Here is a 22,874-nt window from a genome sequence, read left to right as displayed (position 1 = left end):
TAAGCCTAGGCATTTCATTATTTCTGTAGCTTAGCAAGGCTCCCTGTGCATTTTTCACATATCATTATGAGGTTTGTGATCTCATAATGAGAAGAAAACATGCATCATCTGACCATGAAAATGTAACTTACAAATGTGGCTTTTTTTTAATTGGAAAGAGATAAATATTAAATTGCTTTTACAATCATGTCATTTCATTTAATGTACAGTCTCCATTTTCAAGTAAATGATAACACTTCAGATTTGACTCATTTTTGATGAGGTCCCAAAATAATGACTCAAATGAATTTATTTTATAATAACTGTGTTAAATTATTTTATGTGCAAGCTAAGTATTTCAAATTAATTTCTTCGAAGAAACTGGAATTGTTGAGAAATGAAGAGGGAAGATTATTAACATTTTATTCAAATAAAAATAGCTTCTTTTCAAAGTGAGTCAGTCACAGGGTAACAGAGACATTAAAACAAACTACACTCCTTTAAAATTAAATGTTACTGGCTGCTGATAAATATTATTTTTATCTGAAATATTGCCAAAAAAATGTTGGGATTTTAACCCAACTCTTGAATGGCCCAATGATGCTCTATGCTGATGAACCTTGTTGAGTTTTTCAAAGAAGTGACAAGAAAGGTGGATGAAGATAGGGCATTTGATGTAGTCTCTCTGGATTTTAGCAAAGCTTTTGATAAGGTTCCACATGTCACTAGGGATTAATAGAGAGATAGTAAGATGGGTTCAGAGGTGGCTGGAGGTTAGACAGCCGAGGGTCATGGTGGGCAACTGTCTGTCAGGTTGGAAGCCTGTGATGAGTTGGTGTGCCTCAAGGATCAGTGCTTGTTCCCGTTGTTTATAATTTATATTAATGATTTGGATGATGGGGTGGTTAACTGGGTAAGTAAATACACAGATGATATCAAAATAGGGGGAGTGGTGGATAGCGACGGAGATTTTCAGGGCTTACAGAGGGATTTGGTTTGTCTGAAAAATTGGGCTGAAAGATGGCAGATGGAATTTAATGTAGAGAAGTGTGAGGTGCTTCATTTCGGAAAAAATAATCAAAATAGGACATGTGTAGTAAAGGGGAGGACATTGGGGAATGCACAAGAACAAAGCGATCTTGGAGTTATGGTGCAGCATTCCTTGAAGGTGGATTCCCATGTTGACAGAATGGTTAAGAAAGCAATTGGTATGTTAGCCTTCATAAACCATAGCATAGAGTATAGGAGCTGATAAGTGATTCTGCGACTGTTTTAAGGCATTGGTGAAGCCAGGTTTAGAGTATTGTATTCAGTTCTGGTCTCCAAATTATAGAAAGGATATAGATAATGTGGCGATGTTGCCTGGCTTAAAATACCTAGAGTACAGAGAAAGATTGAAGAGGTTAGGACTTTATTCATCGAAATGTACACGGTTGAGAAAGGATTTGAGAGGTGTTTAAAATTATGAAGAGAATAGATAGACTAGATGCAAGTAGACTCTTCCCCCTGAGGGCAGGGGAGGTTGAAACAAGAGGACACAAGTTGAGGGTAAGGGGGCAAAATTTTAGGAGAAACATTAGAGGATGCTTCTTTACTCAGAGAGGGGTGGCTGAATGGAATAATCTTCCAGAGGAAATAGTTGAGGCAGAGTCATTTCTTTCATTTAAGAGGAGGCTGGATATATACATGGATAGGAGGGGGTTGGTGGGTTATGGGTGGAGAATAGGCAGGGGGGGATCTAGCAAAGTTGTTTGAGTGAACCGGCATGGACTTGAAGGGCCGAGATGGCCTGTTTTGATGCCATAAACTGTTGTATGTTTATATATGCAGAGGTTGTCCATTGAGGTAACCTCACACCATAGAATTCCAGCTGCACTTGGTGCCAAAGCATAAATGTTTGGAGACTAGAAGGGAACAATATGACCCATCATTTGCTGGAACCGTCGAAGAAAAACCAGTGGGCGCTCATCTGTATCAATCTCACCTCCAGCAGTCAGCCTAGGGCCCTTAATTGCCAGCAATATTTAACTAAAAATTCTATGCAGCTTGTTAATATGGATAAATAGAGCTCTACTTTACTGAACCATACAGTTGAAAACAGATAATACCATTCCAGTAGATTGTAGAATTCATATTGGGTTCAGGGGTAGAATTTGGAATCTCCAATTCAACAGGATTAAATGTAAGATCTTGCACTGGTTTGTAAGCTTAAATTGCACTCCATTCTCTATTAATGCATGCATCTACCAAATAAATTGCTAAATATTCTGTATTAGAATTGATTGGGAATCTCTAATTTAATATGCCTACTTGTTGGACGGTTTCCAAAGGAGCGTAATGGAAATTAAGCTTGAAAGAGGGGTAGGAAGGGGAAACTGAAACATATCAACTATCAAATGTAAAAATAGTTTCTCGCCCTTTCATTAAATTGCAATGGTAATTAGCTAATTTATCACCATCAAAATTAAATCATAAAAATGTTTTTTCATGATTCAATGAAATAGCTTTACAGCTGAACCTGATTCGGCTAAAATGGGCAACTTTTAATTATTTCTACCCAAGTGTAAAATTTGCAGTAGGTTCAAAAGAATTTCTTGAAATTACTTCTATGTGTACTCTTACCATGCGCTACAGCAATATTTGAGCTTTAATTTCATGAATCAAAGTTCATGATCTCACATATATATAAAAAAAAACAAATATAGGTGCTAAAATATTGGCTCATCATTTAAACAAGTTAAAATATAGACCAATGTTTCCAACATTTCTCGGATGTTATCTGCATCTACTGGATGAAAAAAAAACAGGCAAAATGCACTAATCTGGTCCAACTTGTATTTATTGTCTCTAGCTCCCAAACAAACTCATCTCCACACTCTGAGATCTGGGCCGCAGTACTCCCTTCTGCAACTCAACCCTCTAGTTGTTCTGCCCAATACCGCAAGAAATTCCAGAATCTCAGACCACCTCACCACCTCAACACAACCGCCAAATCACATTCTTGTTTTCCTTTTATCATCGAGCAGAAGAGATATGATCTTGAAAACTTTAACACAGATTCAGGACAGTTTATTTCCTGCTGAAAAATAGAACCTTAAACGGACCTATTATTGGAAAAGATGATACTGTTTAGCCGTACCTCACCAGGGCCCTTATAAAGTCTCAACAGCACATCCCTTCATAGGGTTGGGAGGTCCAAGCAGAAAGAAGAGTTTGGATTGGACAAGTAGTCTGTCACAAATGCTCCACAGCTCAGGTGCAGATAATATTCCTGTGTTAGATATATCCATGGCAGGTTGATTTGTCTGACCTTACAGTTGGAAGAAATAGGAATTATTCTCTTCTCATATGCTCCTAGAAAAAAAGATTGTAGTAAACATATCTAAAGACATATACATCTCAGCATTGAGCCTTCTATACAAATAAATAATCTTTCAGAATGTCTTTGATATGTTGATCATGAGCAATGATGGTGATGAAATAAAGAGTCTAATTAAAATAGAAAAGATAATTTGTAGGGTGTTCAGACAAGCCGCCTGGATAAAAACAACTGGTAAAGATGGATAAGCAATAGGTTTTACAGCGCAGTTAGGAGAAGTGGAACTATTGCCTCATAAAATTACATGATTCCCCTGGAGGCCATTCATTTGCAGAAATGTATGTTGTGTACCTCCTTTTAAAAAGTAACAGCACCCTAGGTAATTGTACTTAATGACTGATAATCTCTGTTTAGGCGCAAACTTAAAATAGTGGCAAAAGTTTTATTTACACTTTTTCAAATGATGGAGAGAAAAACAAATGGTGATTTGGAATGAAGGATGAGAAACTGGGAAAGAGAGGAAAAGATTGCAAGACCAGTGTTTTTGTTTTGGCAGTGGGGTTTCATAACAGCAGTGAGAGACTGACAGAACCTCCAAGTGGAATCAATAGGCATTCACTTTGTTTCATTGGATCACGTGTCTTAATGATGGTGAGAAAAGGGGTAAATTATGTTTTTACAAGGACTATTGCCTCAATTTTAAGAATAATATATTTACAATTATATTATTCATGCTATAAACACAATTTAACAAGAACACACTTCAATTATATTACTCAAGATGCCCACAATGTTTCAGTATCTATTGCCTTTAGCATTGTTCCAGGTAATATAACTCAATTTTTAAAAAGATAATTTGACTAAACAAGTTGATTTATTGATGTTCTGTGGAAAATGTGGAAACTTTGAGATGGAGTAAGGAGCCAGGTTATTTTAGAAATGCAAATTTCCTTAACCTCACACATGATATATCACAGTACATTTGCTCTTATTTTCGATGATAAGTGAATCATTCCTGCTGAGCTCAAGGACCCTAACAGATCAAGAATTCTTTCATAGGCGAAAGATATTCTTGATGTATGATTATATATTGCTGATCAGCTTAAAAAACAAAATTGTAAACCATGTCACCCTTTTTCTCTATTTCTTTGCAATTCCAAATTTGCATGATGAAAAATGTAGCCTCCAGAAAATAGTTTACTTCAAAATAAACTGAAGAAGTCATTTAAATGTTTGCTTTTAATCAACAGATATTCCTTTGAAGACAGTAAAATATTGATGCATTAAATTCAATATTTCGCCACATGATTTTGAATATAGGTTTGAAGAAATAGATTCACTTTTTATGCAACCATTACACATGCACCCAGAGACTTAACACTGCACATTAGTGAATCTGTACAACCTAAACAGTGAGTGAAGACCAAATTCTACAATATTAAATCAATAATATCTAGACAGTCTTAATTTTTTTAATATTAGGGTTAATACCAAGGGAGCAAATTTAGTGTATGGATGTAATGTAAAACAATTATAGACAAGGTTTACATTTCCACTGATGTTCTGTTCTTTTCCCTCAAAATCATCTAATCTTTCAATTTTTGTACTGAGAGACTACTTCCCTCCAACAATATCTTAATGTATTACTGTTCCAACATTATTCCTTTGTTTACTCAGAGGTTATGATTTATGGCTCTAAATCCATCAGTCTTCCCTGACAGTCATTGTGGCTTCAGCCATCTATTGACTGTATGCATTTCAAACTAGATGGAATGAGCAAAAGGTTGTTACCTATGTAATGATTACTTTAAGCAGATCTTAAATATATTCACGATCATTCGTAGTAAAGCAGGAAATATGATATTCAGATTTTTTTTTCCTTCAGAGACTTTCAAACTGTGACATAAATCTTCCAAATCTAATCTACTTATTAACTTTTCAATTATCCTTAAGTCAGGCATATTATGAATTTTAAAAAAATTCAAGACATGGCATTCAGCAGCATTGTTTAAATCATTCAAGAAATAATGGATGCATAACTTAATAGTAAGATATTGGTGAATTAGTAATGGTTTAAACACAATTTAGGTATGATCCTACAGTGCATTAATGGAGCAGCAAAGTTGATCAGCATCCTAACGAAGATATTAATTGAAAAAGACGGGAACTACATAAAACTGGGTTAGATCCGTATCTCGCTCTATTAAGTTACAGAGCTTCACCACTTGATTTAACCCACTGAGCTTCTGATGGGATGGAGACTATGCAAGAGATTTCTCTACTCTGCAGACCCAAACGAGATGTTGAGGATGTTGAACGAAAACAAAAGAGCAAACTATGACAAGTCAGCATGCAGCTTAAAGCCACTGGCACAACGTGACACAGTGAGACTCAGAGATTCCAACACTTGGCACAAAAAGCTACTATTGTGGAAGAAGTGAGTCCAAGATCTGACACTATCAGAACAGAAGAGGGTCAAATACTCAGGAGGAATCAAAAGAGCCTGCTGAAAATGCAAGAGACACTGCAGGAACAGACAAATGCAAAAGATCCAGCCTGCACAGCAACAGAGGAAATACCACCAGTGCTAGTCAGTAGTGGACCAGCAGAGCCAACACAAGTGTCTATGTAAAGAAGATCCACACATTATCAAAGCAACTGAGACACTGAATCTTTAAAAGAAAAGGAACTGCACACTTAAGAATTTTGTGCTGTTGATGTTTGTGTTGACTTTAAATTGAAATTAATATTGTATTAGTGTGTCATGTTGTTAGATTAAACATCTCAAGGAAAGGGGATGTTGTGATAGAATATTAATGATCCTCCTGACCACTAGGAGTCAGAGACTAGTTTGATGTAGCTCAAGGATTCAAAATGGATACCTCCACAAGATCTATTCTATAGATAATGAAGTATAGTTATTTTTAAAGAACCAAGTTTCTTTATTATTGCAATAACAGAAACATCACATATATATGTTGTGATTTTAATTTTGCTCAGCAACATAAATCTATATGTATCAGTCTATATGAAAATTAGCATCTCCAGTTAAGTAGCTAAATTAACTTTTACACTCAACATATCTGGCAAAAAAAAAGATTTTGACATTCTGGAATTCTTTTTACTTGCTTGTCCTTGTCTAATTCAATCACCCCTCTCTAATGAGGATATTCCCCCCACTGCTCTAAGTTATTTCTTACTTTCTATAACAGTTTCATGTATGCTAATGAATGGGTGCTGTGAACAAGCCCCAGATGAATGTGACTGTCATGTATCAAACTGACAGAATGCATATTTATATCTGGCAGTCTTTATTGTTCATTGTCTGATGTTCAGGCAGGCCATGGAAATAAATGAGCTGGACATTTGTTGATTTATTAAAAAAAAAAAAAAAAAAATTTAGACATACAGCACAGTAATAGACAATTTCGGCCCACGAGTCTGTGCCGCCCCATTTACACTTCATTAACTTACACCCCCGGTACATTTTGAATGGTGGGAGGAAACCAAAGCCCCCAGAAAAATCCACTCAGACACAGAGACAATGTACAAACTCCTTATAGACAGCGTGGAATTCAAACCCTGATCTGGTCCCGATTGCTTGCGCTGTAACGGTGTTGCGTTAACTGCTATGCCAACCATGCCGCAAAGGTCATCTTTGCAAAATGTTGAGATCGCCATCATTTTGGGAATTCAGGCTCATACATTCAAAATTTTAAAAATTGACTCTTCATTGAATAAGTTGAATGATATATATATTAAAAAAATATAATTTTATTTCTCGCTGGCTTCTTTCCAAACTCATGTATCTCAATGGGGCTCTTAGCAAACACACATCAATAAAAGGAACTTGATGCTGTGCCATATTTTCTTGATGATATTCTTCTTCTTTGGCTTGGCTTTGCGGACGAAGATTTATGGAGGGGTAATGTCCACGTCAGCTGCAGGCTCATTTGTGGCTGACAAGTCCGATGCGAGACAGGCAGACACAGTTGCAGCGGTTGCGAGGGAAAATTGGTGGGTTGGGGTTGGGTGTTGGGTTTTTCCTCCTTCGTCTTTTGTCAGTGAGGTGGGCTCTGCGGTCTTCTTCAAAGGAGATTGCTGCCCGCCAAACTGTGAGGCGCCAAGATGCATGGTTGGAGGCGATATCAGCCCACTGGCGGTGGTCAATGTGGCAGGCACCAAGAGATTTCTTTAAGCAGTCCTTGTACCTCTTCTTTGGTGCACGTCTGTCTCGGTGGCCAGTGGAGAGCTCGCCATATAACACGATCTTGGGAAGGCGATGGTCCTCCATTCTGGAGACGTGATCTACCCAGCACAGTTGGATCTTCAGCAGCGTGGATTCGATTTGATGACATACATACCCATTAAACTACAGGGTGCCTGTACTTCATAGCAAGAACTGGCAAATTCAAATGATAGTCAGGTGGGTAAACACTGGCCTTGAAATCATAGTGAGGTATGGGAGATTGAAAGTTAGCACAGGTTTGCAGGGAAAAAATTTAAAATTCAACCACGGATATAGGTGAGCAGCTCTGACTGGTTTGTCACACATTGTCAAAGAACCATGGGGGATTGACCCTGCTCCGTTAGGAGACATTTGCCTTCTGCAGCTAATGGCTCACATCCCTTCAGCAGATAGGTTTTCCATTGTGATTTCCATTCTATAGTCTTCAAATCTAAACAAGTATTCAAATTTGAGGTGCACAGCCTTTGTAAATATTTGAACTACAGTAAAATCTCTAGTATCCTGCACCTATGAGGATTAATAGATGCCAGTTAAGAGAATTTCTGGTTGCTTGAGATTTTAAGTTGCGTGACAGGAAAGCTAATGGCGAGGTGTGCCAATTTTAAACCCTTTTTTTTTACACATTTCTTTTCCGCAATTTTTATTTTGCTGGTTGCTTAAGGCTGCAGGTTACTTGAATTCCATGTAATAGGGTTTTACTGTATTGAATTGCCTTGACAGCATGGTTCTGATCTATACTCCAATATATTCTGGTTAAACTGAAGTAGGCACCTGTGCAGCAGGTGGGTGTCAGATTTCCCATGCTTAAGATTAGGGCCAAACACCCCACCTATTTTCTGCACTTAATAGTTAAAACCTTTATTCTTGTTATTACTTGACAAACTCTGTCATCAATATTTGTCTTTTGTGGGGGTTGTTCATTTCTATCATCCCTCTTGTCACTTCCAAAATTAGGACACAATAAATTTCCATTGGGTAATTGACCCTTGCTGTTACCCCAGTGGATAGGGAAAGCAACTTAAAGAAGCCAAGGAGATGAGATTTATACAGAGAAAATGGGTGTTCATCAATTCCTGCTTATCAGAGGATAGCAGCAAAAGTGTTGGGAATCTCCTAAAACATGTATGCAGAGCATAAAATTTCCTCATTTTCCACACTGTCAACAAAATAAGCACATCTCAAAGGACAATGTGTTATTGCGTCAATCCCCCTCTGCACATTATTTCCCTTCCCTCTTCAAGGCTTCAGTAGCAGAGCCAACTTGTAAACATCATCTCTAATAGCATGTATTCGTCAACCAGATGAAAGCAATTCCCCAACATTGAAAAATGATACATTTGCATGAACAACTGCAGTGTAATGTGTTGTAATTATTAAGTGTCATTCTGCCATTCAAGTGATGAAGTATATCAGCTCAGCATCTAACAATCCCAATGGGTAAATCGTAGCTCCATCATCTTCATCCATCCTTTAGAACGGAATGAGCTTGAGTTTCCTGGAACTGGAAATCCCATAAGTCTTGTTAGACATATCCTTGGCCCTGCAGATGAAAACTCTATGCTATGGCGGATTCTTAGAAATGATAATGGTAAAATGATGTCATTTACAATGGGGATAACAAGTATCTACCAGACTTCACCTAAAACTGAAAACATCAATCGCACGGGATGGAGAACCAAACAATGGGTACAACTAAAGAGATTGATGAATTTATATAGATATGAACACAACTATTTTATTTAAACAAAATATTAATCTTTATATAGTCCCGTATTTTAAAACATTTTAAATGTGTGGTCATAAGCAATCAATTAACCAAATATACATTTCTCTCAGAGATTATTAAAATCATCATCTGAAGCACTGAACAATCTCCATCGGTACCAGCGCAGCACAGGGCTTCGCTCCCTGCTCTACTCACTTCACACCCACAACTGTGTAGCTCGGTACGACAGCAACACCATCTGCATATTTACTGACAATACCACAGTAGTGGGATGTTTAAAGAAAGACGATGAGTCAGCATACAAGAGGAAGATTGAAAACTTGGCTGAATGGTGCACCAACAACAATGTCACCAAAACCAAGGAGCTGATTGTTGACGTCAGGAAGGGAAATTCAGTGATCATTGGGGGAATCAGAGACGAAGAGGGTGAGCAATTTTAAGTTCTTGGGAGTCACTATCTCAGAAGATCTTTCCTGGAGAATTGTGATGAAAGTACGTCAGCACCTCTACTTCCTCAGGAGTTTGCAGAGGTTTGATATGACACCAGAAACCTGGCAGATTTCCACAGATGTGTGTTAAAAAGTGTGCTGACTGGCTGCATCATGGTCTGATATGACAACACTAATATCCTGAGCATAAAGCACTCCAGAAGGTAGTGGACACAGCCCAGGACATCACAGGCAAAGCTCTGCCCCGCTATTGGGAACATCTACAGGGAAAGCTGCCATCAGAGAGCAACAGCATTCTTAAAGGATCCACACCACTCAGAAGGCACTCTGTTCTCACTGCTGCCATCAGTAAATAGGTCTAGGTGCCACAGGACTTGCACCACCAGGTTCACTAACAGCTGCTACCCCTCCACCACCAGACTCCTCAATAGCAAACTTAGTCAGAAACTAAGGACTCTTATTTGTGCACTTTATTGTTTTTCTTTTAAATTCTGTATTGCACAGTTGGTTTGTTTACATCCATTATCTGTTTACATTTCTTTGTTTGTTTTCATGTGTGCATTGGGTACAGCTTATTTTTGCACTACCAATAAGTGGTAATTCTGCCTCACCTGCAGGCAAAGGAATCTCAGGGTTGTATGTGATATCATGTATGTACTCTGACAATACATCTGAAATCTGATTTAATACTATGTGGGTGTATGTTACTATTGAATGTGCAGCCTTTAAGAACTGTATCATATGACCAACCGTATCATATGGCCAACTTGATAACGACATCCTAGTGCATAAGCTCAAAGCAGAGCATGTTCTTTCTCATTTAAAGTTACCTGTTTAATGAACTCCATGTTAATTTAATTAATATCTGATGAAGTGTATGAGGCAAAGGTTCTGAGCCATAGGGTCAGGTGCTGGGTGATGAAGCAATGAAAGTTTACTCTCCACGTCTAAGCTGAGATAACAGATGAGTGAGTGGCAAGATATAGCAAGATGAATGATTCTATTGAACAAAACTGCTGGATAACTTTGCAATTAATTTGTCTATGGCATGGAGGCAATGGTGAGAAATCTTTATCAAATACATTGAGTTGGCAGTGGCAGATAAACCCGAAGAAACAAAAAGGTGCTATGGTCGAGGGTAGCAGCTATTCCTGATCCTGGAGGTTTGAGTCTTGTAGCACCTGTGCCTCTTTCTTGATGGCAACAGCAAGAAAAGAGCATGTCGTGTGTGATGATCTTTGATGACTGCTACTGCTACTATGTAGATTTTCTCGATGGTGGGGAGAGATATGTTAGGCTGTGTCCACAACCTTTTACAGGGCTTTCTGCTCAGAGGTATTGGTTCTCCCATATCAGGCCATGATGCAGCTGCTCAGTACACTTTCCACTACACATCTGTTAAAATTTGCCAAGATTTTTGATGACATACGAACGTCCACAAACTCCTGAGGAAGAAGAGGCACTGACATGTTTTGGTATAATTGATCCAGGAAAGGTCCTCCTCGATAGTGACTGTCAGGAATGTAAATTCTCTGATCCCCCAATGATCACTGGATCATACATCTCTGGTTTTCCTTTCCTAAAGTCTACAATTAACTCCTCTGTCTTGGTGACATTGATGAGAGAATGTTGTTAGTGCACAATTCAGCCAAGTTTTCAATCTCCTTGTGTGTTAACTCTTCACCCCTTTTTATACAGCCCAATGCGGTGGTAACATCAGCAAATTTGTAAATGGTGTTGTTGTTCTACTGAGCCATGCAGTCATAGGTGTAAAGTAAGTGGAGCAGGGTGGGGGGGGGTGGGGGGCTAAGAACACAGCCTCGCGGTTCTGTTGGAAATTGTGGAAGAGAAGTTCTTGCTAACCCGCACTGATTGGAGTCTGCAGATGAAGAAATCCAGGTTTCTATTGCACTATAGAGGCCCTCAAACAAGACTTTATAAAATTGTCAAGATGTACGGCAAGCTCATGACAGTACACTATGAAATGAAGCAGTTGCCCATAACTCATTCTTTACTTGTAAGCAAGAAGAGGGTAGATCCTTTTATTCTGAGATTGTCTGATGACAGCTGCAGTTCCATAGATCTGAAGAAATTGTTCATTCCAAAATTAAAGATTCAACCTTTAATATACTTCAAAAGTGACCCACAAATCTTGTAGCAGAATGGTTGAAACCAGTGAATTATATGACATTTAAGTTCAAGAATGCTCTTGAATGTGATGAACCCACAGACTCAAGAAAGATCAAATATGTTTTTCACCATGGTAAACAATCTAGAAGTGGAGTCAGGCAAGCAGGACTGATGCCTCGAGGAGACTAAAGATTGTATCAAAGAAAGCAAATACTTAAGCCATGCCGACTTCCAAAATGAATATATCATTTTTTTTTCACAGAACGGGAAAAACAATGCAAATATGATCTACTCCAAGATGAAAGCAAGCTACCATTAATATACCCTCCCAAGGCACAATCCAGTAATCTATAAGGAGCTAATTATTGGAGATAAATGAAAGCAGAATTGGGAGTCCATCTCTCTCCCACAACATCCTTTGTTGTCTCACTTTCTGAGTGTTGAGAATCTGCCTTGACCCAAGAGATCTGAAAAGAAGCCACAAAACCAATGAAGCAATGAATTTTTAAAAAAATTAGAAAGTTTCTTCATGGGTCATTTGGTTGCCCGAGATGATCTGAATCTGGATTCGAGAAAGGTTGAAGCAGTGACAGAGATTTGAAGCCCAAAAAATGAGGCTGGAGTGCAGCATTTTCTGAGGTTTGTCAAGGAAATGGTGAGTGAAGTCAATCATCCATTGTCCATGTTAAGGAACTGCCAAAGTCCCTTTTCCCCAATTATTTACTCAGTGTCCTGCATGTTTTTGAGCATCTAATTTCTTTTGAACATTACTAGTGAATTTGCCCAAAGTAGACTGTGGTCATAGGATATTGTCATTATTACTCTCATTCTACTCATACATTTAGACATCATCCCCAAATTCTATTTGGAAATCAAACCTTGCCAGATTGAACATTTTCCATGGCTCTGAATCTCATCTTGGAATTTTCAAAGTCTGTCTCTCGACATGGGGTAGCAATAAATTTAAAATGTAGGTGGGTTGTTATCATTCCTCTGCTGTAGGAGCTAACCATAGGATTATTACCCTCTCAGAAATTGAAATAGTTTAAAATTGGCTGACTTCTCTCCTCCCGAGACGAAAAGGGATATGCCACAAATACAGCCTTCCTTCTCATGTCTCTTCAATACATATTTTCAAGGTTAGAGGTTGTAGGGCACTACCAGTAACCAAAGAGTCAAGCTGAGGAAATGATAGGCTTTACGACACTGAAGAACCTTGCTGGCCCGGATCCCAGGATAGGAATAGTGGCAAGGGAAAGGTGACTCGACCTTTATGGCCCAGGGTATGAGTCATCTGTGGGTGGACCAGCCCCATATATACAACCGACAATGATAACTATATACAATGGAGGAAACATATCACCACAGAGGTTTTTTACAAAAGCTATTGTTGAGCATTATAATGCGATGAGTATTCCGAACTTTCCAAATAAATTATGAACAGTGGCTCTAGGGATGCAGGCTCAAAGAACAAGAAACATCAGTATCTTCATCACCCTGGGATTTTAATAAATGGAGTGATAGATTTGCAGATGAGATGTAATCTCATTGTTGAATAAACAATGGAATTTTACTCGAATTTCATTCACTTAATGGGTAAGAGAGAACAAATGGACTCTGTCATCCATAACTAGATGAGCAGGGATCAATAAGAACCTCCCAAAAACCTGCACATTTACACATTAGAGCTTTGTCTTTATTTGCACAAAGAAGCACAAAGCCTTTCACAAATAATGTTCTCCTCATGGTATTGGTCATTACTTTTGTGTGAAAGCTTCCAGCAGGAGTCAATGCAGTTATCTCCTAATTCCCAAAGAAACATTTCTTTGCAGAGATTGTTAAGCCTACAAAAGGAGTCAAATTCATCATAGATTCCTGAAAAAAAAATCTACATTACGCACATTCAAAAGGACAGTGTTAACCTTTCATTGCCAGGAAATACGTCAGAATGTCATTAATTGGAGAATTACTATAGCAATCCTGTAACTCTATTCTATTTGATAGGAAGTATGGAAAAGTGTTTTTTTTTTAACTGGCTCCAGCATTCAACAAAATGACTGAACAGGTGATGTTCTCTTTCCAGGCCAATCACACGCCACCCAATTACCTTTGTGAATTAACATAACATAACGTAAAACAATTACAGCACGGAAACAGGCCATTAGGCCCTTCTAGTCCGCACCGAACCAAACACCCCTTTCTAATCCCACCTCCCTGCACAATGCCCATAACCCTCCATCTTCCTTCTGTCCAACCTTTTCTTAAATAATACAATTGACTCCGCCGCCACTATTTCTCCCGGAAGATCATTCCACACAGCTACCACTCTCTGAGTAAAGAAGTTCCCCCTCATGTTACCTCTAAACCTCTGCCCCTTAATTCTTAACTCATGTCCTCTTGTTTTAAACTTTCCTCCTCTTAACGGAAATAGTCTATCCACATCCATTCTGTCTATCCCTTTCACAATCTTAAATACTTCTATCAAATCCCCTCTCAACCTTCTACGCTCCAAAGAATAAAGACCCAATCTGTCCAATCTCTCCCCATACTCCAGATGCTTAAACCCAGGCAACATTCTGGTAAACCTTCTCTGCACTCTCTCCACTCTGTTTATATCCTTCCTATAATTAGGCGACCAGAACTGCATACAGAACTCCAAATTAGGCCGCACCAACGTCTTATACAATCTCAACATCACCTCCCAACTCCTATATTCCATGCAATGATTGATAAAGGCCAGCATACTAAAAGCCTTCTTCACCACCCTACTATTCACGTGAGTTTCTACCTTCAGGGAACAATGTACCGTCACTCCTAAATCTTTCTGCTCTTCTGTATTCCTCAATGCTCTCCCATTTACCACATATGTTCTATTCTGATTCTTCTTACCAAAATGAAGCACCTCACACTTATCAGCATTAAATTCCATCTGCCATTTTTCAGCCCACTTTTCTAAGCAGCCCAAATCCCTCTGCAATCCTTGAAAACCTTCTTTATTATCCACTATTCCACCTATCTTAGTATCGTCTGCATATTTACTAATCCAATTCACCACCCCATCATCTAGATCATTAATGTATATAACGAACAACAATGGGCCCAATACAGATCCTTGAGGCACACCACTAGTCACCGGCCTCCAACCTGACAGACAATTATCCACTACCACTCTCTGGCCTCTCCCTTTCAGCCAATGTTCAATCCATTTGACTATCTCAAAATTTATACCTAAAGACTGCACCTTCCTAACTAACCTTCCATGTGATACCTTATCGAAGGCCTTACTGAAGTCCATATAGACAACATCCACTGCGCTACCCTCATCCACATTCCTAGTCACCTCTTCAAAACATTCAATCAGATTGGTCAAACATGACCTTCCTCCCACAAATCCATGTTGAGTGCTCCTGATCAGACCCTGTCTATCCAGATGTTTATAAATACTATCTCTAAGAATTTTCTCCATTAATTTACCTACCACAGACGTCAAACTTACAGGCCGATAGTTGCCAGGCTTCCTCCTTGAACCCTTTTTAAATAACGGAACCACATGCGCAATGCGCCAATCCTCCAGCACTATCCCCATATCTAATGACATTTGAAAAATTACCGCCAGAGCCTCTGCTATTTCCTCCTTCACTTCTCTCAATGTCCTGGGGAAGATCCCGTCTGGTCCCGGAGACTTATCCACCTTTATATTCTTCAAAAGCCTTAAAACTACACCTTTTGTAATCTCTATATTCCCCATATTTACCCAATTTGCTTTTTTTATCCCACATCTCCCAATATCCTTCTTAGTGAATACCGAAGAAAATAAACTGTTCAATATCTCCCCCATTTCTCTAGGTTCCACACACAGTTTTCCACTCTGATTTTCTAAGGGACCAATTTTGTCTCTAGCTTTCCTCTTACCATTAACATATTTGTAGAACTCTTTTGGATTAGTTTTCACCCTGCTTGCCATAGTTTTCTCGTACCTTCTTTTAGCTTTCCTAATTCCTCTCTTAAGATTCCTCTTACATTCAATGTATCTTTCAAACATCTCCTTAACTCCATGCTTCTTATATCTAATGTACGCCTATCTTTTTCTTCGAACCAAGTTTCCAATATTCCTTGAAAACCACGGCTCTCTCAAACCTTTTGCCCCTCCTTTTAACCTAACAGGAACATAAAGCTTTTGCACTCTCAAAATCTGATCTTTAAAAGACTTCCATCTCTCTACTACATCCTGCCCATAAAACAAATTGTCCCAATGCACACCCTGCAAGTCCTTTCGCATCTCCTCAAATCTAGCTTTTCCCCAATCAAAAACCTCAATCCTTGGCCCTGATTTCTCTCTTTCCATAATGACATTGAAGCTGATGGCATTATGATCACTGGACCCAAAGTGCTCGCCAACACTAACCTCCGTCACTTGACCCATCCCATTTGCCAACAGTAGATCTAACACTGCTCCTTCTCTGGTCGGCACCTCTACATATTGTTGTAAAAAACTATCTTGCACACATTTCACAAACTCTAACCCATCCATTCCTTTCACAGAATGTGTTTCCCAATCTATATGTGGAAAATTAAAATCTCCCATAATTACAATCCTGTGCTTATCACAAATATCTACTATCTCCCTACAGATTTGCTCCTCTAGGTCTCGGTCCCCTCCGGGTGGTCTATAATACACCCCTACAAGTGTAACCTCTCCTTTCCTACTCCTCAGTTCCACCCAAATAGCCTCCGTGGATGTGCCCTCTAATCTATCCTTCCTAGGCACCGCTGTAATATTTTCCCTGACAAGCAATGCAACCCCACCTCCTCTTGCCCCTCCGACTCTATCACACCTAAAACAACGAAACCCAGGGATATTCAGTTGCCAATCACATCCCTCCTGCAACCATGTCTCACTAATCACTACCACATCATACTTCCAAGTATCAATCCACACCTTCAGCTCATCCGCCTTTTTTACAATACTCCTGGCATTAAAATATATGAATTTCAGGGATTTCCCATTTTTTAATCCCTGTTTTCCCTCATCCTTAAGAACAACATTATTTACTTTTCCTGACAATTGCCCTTCATCTTCTTCCAGAGCATTTCCCTTCTCTATCACCTGCCCATCCATATTCAAATACTTACTACAAACTTTCATTGTTTCATTGATTTCAATCCTGAATATATTTAATGGTTTAGTGACCAGAGAGTTTAGGTTGGAATTCCAAAGGCTTTTAATCATGTACACAGAGAAAGTTGCTTATTCATAGTATGAGAGATTAGGTTATGTTTTATATTATATATAGAAAATGATTTAAAGGAGATAAAGTGTGGCAGGATTTTTTTTTAGTGTAGGTCACATGCAAGCACTTCAAAATAGATCTTCTTTAAAATGCTGGACAGGCCTGGCTCTGAGTGCCTTTGCAAACATACTTTTAAGAATGTCGATAGGGACTTCACAAATGGATTGTTGTTTTGGAAATTAACAGATGAAAGAACTCAGAGGATTAGGTTTAGAACCACAATCTGTCTGAGTGCAGGTTTCTATTCTAAGAGAATCAGGTTATTTTGTAAGCAGAGAGATTCAAACAGGCTTTTTTTTTCTGAGAGAGATATTTAATAATTCAGTTCAGCAGCAGCTGTGACTAGAATGTGGCAAGCTTGTGGAAAAAAACATTTTGAAGATGGATTGTGAGTTCAAAGTTCAGCCTGGAAAGATTTATTATGATAGCCTTAGCGGTAGCAAAAAAATGTATTATGTCAACATGGAAATCAGAAGATAGCCTGAGAATACAGCAATGGTACTTAGAAATGAATAAATGTATTCTGTTGGAAAAAAATAACATATAATTTAAGAAATAACTTCACATAATTCGAATAAATTTGGGAACTGTACATGGAACACAACAGAGAAGTCCTACTGCGGACCTCCACCACCTAAAATGACAGAATGAGAAGAAGACGAAATGAACTAACCCAGTGTGTAAAAGTAGATGACACAATTTTCTTGTTTATTTTCATTGTGTGATTACATTGTTTAATGGGTTTAATGTGTTGTATATGTCGAACATTTAGTGGGTGGGGAGGGGGGTGGGAAGGAGGGAGGGAAGGGAGGGGGGAAAAAGGGGAGAAAATTACACTATATTCAAGAGGGAAATGTTTGTGTATTTTGGTCAATATGGTTCATATTGAAAAATAAAATAATTTAAATAATTTAATTTGAAATATTAAAATAAATTTATTTTTGTTTTAAAGCCATTGTGGTCCATACAAGAGGAGAGGACTGGCTGCCTAATGTTTCATTTGAAATAACAATGAAAGGAAAAGAGAACTCTCCCCAGTCAAATAATTCAAACATGGAAAAAATGGCCCCCACCCCCTTCAAAATAGCCCAAACTACCAGCACCAAGTAATAACAGATTCAGAGAACCCCCCTCCCCAACAATGTTCAAAAAAGGACCTCTTGGATGGTATGTTCTTTCTCCTGAAAATAATGGAATCTGAGAGTCACAGATCTTGGATGACTTTGAGAAGATGCTTTTTGAAATAGCGAATGATGTGTTCTGTCATTCATTGGATCTGTGTCTCCAAACACCTTGGTAAGTAGTTTGGAAAAAATAATTTCAGATGGTTGTCAAGCATTCTTTTTTTTAGATACTTACAAGTCAGACATTTTGTTCATTCCAAGCTCTTTGATTTCCACAAATTTCTGAGATAAATGTTTTAGATTTCATTTTTGATTTACAGCTTTATCACAGAGGCTCGATTTTAATTATCTACAGTAACTTGTTGGACTTAAGAATAGCTTTGCTTGTTATGATCAGGAATGATTGGGAGCTTGATTTGAATTTGCCACTCTCAGATGAGGAATGGGATACACTTCTTAATTTTATTAATGAGACATCCTTCTGTGCACAACTTTGCTTGTTGGAATTCAAGATGGTGTACAGAGTACATTTATTCAAAATTAAATTATCACATTAAATGATCCATTATGTGATAGATGTAAAATATTTGAGGCTTCATTGATTCACATGTTTTTGGTTTGCCCTAGTTTATAAGAATTTTGGAAACAAATATTTTTTGTTCTTTATCAGTAAAACTTTGCCCATTAATCGCTCTATTTGGCTTTTCTCAAGAAATTTTATCTTTTACCTCTTTGAGGGCAAGACAGGCAATTTTGTTGAAATGGAAAGACAACACCATCAACAATCATTACAGGATATTATGACCTACCTAAGTCTGGAAAAAAATCAGATATTCAATTAAAAATGCAAAGTCTAATTTCTGTAAAATTTGGGGCCTAATCATGGATTATTTTCATAATCTAAAGAACTAAGGTGTAGGGAATTATGAGGGGGACAGATAGAGTAAATGTGGATAGGCTTTTACCATTGAGAGTGGAGAAGATTCAAACAAGAGAACATGGACTGAGATTGAAGGGGGAAGAGTATAGGAGGAATTTCTTCACTCGGGGGGTGGTGGGAGTGCGGAATAAGCTTCCAGCCAAAGTGGTAGATGCAGGCTCGATTTTAATATTTAAGGAGAAGTTGGATAGGTATATGGACTAGAGAGGTATGGAAGGTTATGCGGTGGGTGTGGGTCAATGGGACTAGGTGGGAGATTGTGTTTGGCATGGACTAGAAGGGCCAAACTGCCCTGTTTCTGTGCTGTAATTGTTATGTGGTTAGAAGTTTATTGTACAATGTACATGTGCACCAAAATTCTTCCTTGTTATTTTGTAAAATAAACAAGCACAATACACATTAGTGTATTGAAAATAACATAATTACATAACATAACAATTTACAGCACGGAAACAGGCCATTAGGCCCTTCTAGTCCGCACCGAACCAAACACCCCTCTCTAGTCCCACCTCCCTGCACAATGCCCATAACCCTCCATCTTCTTCTAATCCATATACCTGTCCAACCTTTTCTTAAATAATACAATTGACTCTGCCGCCACATTTCTCCCGGAAGCTCATTCCACACGTCTACCACTCTCTGAGTAAAGAAGTTCCCCCTCGTGTTACCTCTAAACCTCTGCCCCTTAATTCTTAACTCATGTCCTCTTGTTTTAATCTTTCCTCCTCTTAACGGAAATAGTCTATCCACATCCACTCTGTCTATCCCTTTCATAATCTTAAATACTTCTATCAAATCCCCTCTCAACCTTCAACGCTCCAAAGAATAAAGACCTAATCTGTCCAATCTCTCCCTATACTCTAGATGCTTAAACCCAGGTAACATTCTGGTAAACCTTCTCTGCATTCTCTCCACTCTGTTTATATCCTTCCCATAATTAGGCGACCAGAACTGCACACAGAACTCCAAATTAGGCCGCACCAACGTCTTATACAGTCTCAACATCACCTCCCAACTCCTATATTCCATGTAATGATTGATAAAGGCCAGCATACTAAAAGCCTTCTTCACCACCCTATTCACATGAGTTTCTACCTTCAGGGAACGATGTACCGTTACTCCTAAATCTTTCTGCTCTTCTGTATTCATCAATGCTCTCCCATTTACCACGTATGTCCTGTTCTGATCCTTCTTACCAAAATGGAGCACCTCACACTCAAAAGATACAAAAAATACAAAAGATAGATATTAAGTAAATATTCACTTATCCTGATGTTCAAAAAAAGACCTTGCAATAGTGCAGACAATCCTTTTGTGGTGTCAGAGCAGTCCCTGATTAGTTTGACAAAATGAGTTTCAAGATTTTGATAGCAGTTAGAATTAAACTGTTGAGGCTCTTGAATCTCTCGTGAAATTAACACACAGAAGTCTGCAGACGGTGTGATTGAAGTAAAATTAAAATATGCTGGAGAAGCTCAGCAGGTCTGATTCTGAAGGTCAAGCAATGTACATTATATTAGCAAAGATAAAGATAAATAACCAAAGTTTCAGGTTTACCTTGAAAGACTCAAGCCTGAAATGTTGGTTATGTATGTATCTATATCTTTGCTATATAAAGGATGCTATTTGACCTGCTGAGTTTCTCAAGCATTGTGTTTTGTCTTTTTAGAGGCTTCTTTTAAAATTCAGATGTATTAACTGAATGGTTTATTTTTCTTCTACCCAAATAGTCACAATCTCAAAAACTATATGGTACATCAGACATGAATCAATGTAAATTTTGTATATTATGATATTGACAGTATCCTATCACTATGTATTTAATAATACATTCCAATCTTCTCTAATGGTGCAAGCTATTTGGTGGACATATCCTTGATTCTCCTATCGATTTTCTTCTTCATGGCAGAGCTTATAATTTTCTGGATCTGTTCCATCATCAAAAGGAATTTCCAACATCAGTTCTAATGCATTGACTGTCTCTGCTATCTTTTCTGTAGCTTCATCTTTCAGAATCCTGGAATAAAGGCTGTCAGGTCTGGCTATATTATCTTGCATTGTTCTCCTAAATTTATCTTTTACGTTTTGTAAGTTTTTCTTGACCATTAATGCCTTTATTCTTCCTAATTTCTGCTTTATTGAGGCTTATGCAGTGAAAAGTGTACAAAAGCTTCTGTTTAATGCTTCATTCTTTTTCTTAATTCTTCATCGTGTACTGTCCATTTCTGGGTTTTTTCTCTTCCTTGCAACAATGGTTAATGAAGCAAGTATAGTATATTTTATTATTATTAATTTACTGGTATACTTTTTACAATCTACCATCTGTTTTTTTTTTAAATCATTTTATCATTATTCATTGCTGTTTCAAAAAAATTCTCCCAATCTTCAGGCTTAGTACCCAAGGCAATATTTTCATCTTATTTTTAATGTAATTCACCCTGTTTGTGGCTAAGATTGGTGCTGATAGATCACTTTTCCTGTGGAATTTTCAGTCCTCCATGAATTTTCAGTCCTCCATGGATATTTCAGTAACAATTGGGTCTAGAGCAGTAATTCTCAACCTTCCCTTCCCACTCACATATCATCTTAAGCAATCCCTAATCTTAATAATCACAGAGCACCAATGGCATAGGGATTACTTAAAGTGGAAAGAAAAAGGTTGAGGACCACTGATTTAGGACATAGGAAATGCAAATAAATGTTTAAAAAATGAATGGCCTGCAATGATATCACACCTCCTGATAACATGAGCATGGCCAAAAGCATTTAGTTATCAAATAAATACATTTTTAGTGTAATCTGAGTTGAAATTTAGAAACTGCATAAGGCAAGTTCTCTACAGCTGGATCCTATACAGGTGAAGATAGGTTTATGTGATGGTGAAATACTAATATCAGTTTTGTAGATTAAAGTTTGGTAATTTATGCAATATTACTTGTAGTTTGTTAATTTTATTCCTTCTCAAGGCAGACTATTGGTGTAAGTTGCCCCAGGAGTATTCCCAAATGCATTGTACATTTTATCCTCATGGATAAATGATGAAGAATCTTGCATTTTAATGTAATCCCAATGAATGGTAAATTTGAACAAAGAATGCCGCTTAATATTTCCAGTGCATGCATTTAACAGAAAACCAGCCATTTATTTACTTAAAAAAAAAAATAGGCCCCTGCATCCTGGATCTGATTGCCACAGATATTTTTTTTTCCACTATGAGTTGACCTGCCGTACAAAACAGATGTCCAGCAAAGCAACCTGGGCTCCAAGGAATGAGTAGTGCTCAGTCAGCTCATTGGCTGACAGAGTCTCTTCCCTGTGTTTGATTATTGCATTCATTTCTGGTCACCTCATTGCAACCTTTGGAGAGGATGCAGAGGAGATTTACCAGGATGTTTCCTGGATTGGAAAATTTATCTTATGAGGCAAAGTAAGAGTTAGGGTTTTTCTCTTTGGTGCAAAGAGGGATGAGAAGTGAGTTAATAGAGGTCTACAAGATTATGAGAGGCATATGTAGGATGGACAGCCAATACTGCTTGCCTGGGGCTAGAGTAGCAAATAGCAGAGGATATCTGTAAAAACTGAGGGGAGGAAGGTTTAGGAGAGATGTTAGGGGTATGTTTTTTCCCCTCATAGAGAGTAGTGGGTGCCCAGAATGCATTGCCAGGCT

At 38.1% G+C, this 22,874-nt stretch overlaps 1 long non-coding RNA gene across 2 annotated transcripts in view; it reads right to left on the bottom strand.

Annotated features, from left to right (window-relative positions):
• LOC138737488 (uncharacterized) overlaps positions 1–22,874 on the bottom strand; it is a 104,402-nt gene that overhangs the window by 41,742 nt on the left and 39,786 nt on the right. For both annotated transcript variants that reach the window (XR_011340970.1, XR_011340969.1), the window contains exon 2: positions 3,119–3,289. This is a non-coding gene — a long non-coding RNA (uncharacterized lncRNA). The remainder of the gene's footprint in view (positions 1–3,118; positions 3,290–22,874) is intronic.

Source organism: Narcine bancroftii, chromosome 6 (assembly GCF_036971445.1).
Source record: "Narcine bancroftii isolate sNarBan1 chromosome 6, sNarBan1.hap1, whole genome shotgun sequence".
Classification (NCBI taxonomy): Eukaryota; Metazoa; Chordata; class Chondrichthyes; order Torpediniformes; family Narcinidae; genus Narcine; species Narcine bancroftii.
This window is presented reverse-complemented; position numbering and strand designations above follow the sequence as displayed.